This window comes from Nansenia antarctica, assembly GCF_963989245.1.
Source record: "Nansenia antarctica genome assembly, chromosome: 2".
NCBI classification, from domain to species: domain Eukaryota; kingdom Metazoa; phylum Chordata; class Actinopteri; order Argentiniformes; family Microstomatidae; genus Nansenia; species Nansenia antarctica.
The window spans coordinates 83554645-83556047 of NC_137675.1; positions in this window are offsets into that span (position 1 = coordinate 83554645).

The window sequence follows — 1403 nt, forward strand, 5'->3', positions numbered from 1 at the left end:
AGGAGGAGGGGAGTAGAGAGGAGAGGAGAGGAGAGGAGAGGAGAGGAAAGGAGAGAAGAGGAGAGGGTATGAAAGAGAGGGAAAGAGAGGAGAGGAGTGGAGAGGAGAAGAGAGGATAGGAAAGGCGGAGGGGGGAAGGGGAGGAGAGGAGAGCAGATGAGGTGGAAGAAGAGCAGGAGGAAAAGAAAGGAGAGGAGAGGGCACACGGCGGGGAGGGGAAGGGAGGAGAGAGGGGAGAAGGGGAGAGAGAGAGAGATGAAGCTTGAGACAGTGTGTCTGTGACGGCAGGCGCTGGCAGAGGAGCCCAGCCCAACCACGGGCCACCTGGCCGCTGTGACAGCTCTGTCACAACGCATCGGGGTCTCCCACGCCACCGCCAAGGGGTTCTCAACCGACGCCCCGTCTCCCCGGGGCCCAGGGATGACTGTCGTCCCGTTTTTGACCTGACGGTTGCGGTATAACCTGTTTTTTCTCTGCCGAGAAAACAGAGAACATTTACTCAACTGGAACACAACTTATCCAGCCAGAGAAACTAGGACAGCGACATACTGCTGTATGAATGTACAGCTCAACAACTCCAACCAGCTGTGGAGGAGGGGAGGCTAGGTGGAGGTAGTAATTGGAGGACGTGCTCGTAGGGGAGGCTAGGTGGAGGTAGTAATTGGAGGACGGGGGTCAGAGTTGGAGGCTGGTGGGGGTAGAAATCGGACGACGGGCTCATAGGGAGAGGCTAGTGGGAAATCGGAGGATGGGCTCATATGGGAGGCTGGTAGAGGAAGAAATCAGAGGATGGGCTCATATGGGAGGCTGGTAGAGGAAGAAATCAGAGGATGGGCTCATATGGGAGGCTGGTAGAGGTAGAAATCAGAGGACAGGCTCATGGGGGAGGCTAGTGGGAAATCGGAGGATGGGCTCATAGGGGAGGCTGGTGGGGGTAGAAATCAGAGGACAGGCTCATGGGGGAGGCTAGTGGGAAATCGGAGGATGGGCTCATAGGGGAGGCTGGTGGGGGTAGAAATCAGAGGACGGGCCCCATTGTAACGCATGGAACGGAATGAGGAAGGGTACCTCCACCGTTAGATCCAGAGTGACATGGCGCTTTCAACAGAATATCCATCTGGCTGATGAGAACGACCTCTCTGTTCTCATATGGAAGTGGAAAGATGTCACTGAATGAATGAATGAATGAATGAATGAATGAATGGTCTTTATTTGTCATTGCTACAGTACAGGTACTGTTTGGGATGGCATCATAGAGGAGCGTTGATCTGAAAACCTCCCTTTGTCCTTTAGCCTCTCTCTGTCTCTCTCTGTCTCTCTCTCTCTCTTTCTCTCTCTCTCTCTCTGTCTCTCCCCCCCTCTCTCTCTCTCTGTCTTTCTCTCTCTCTCTCTGTCTCTACCTC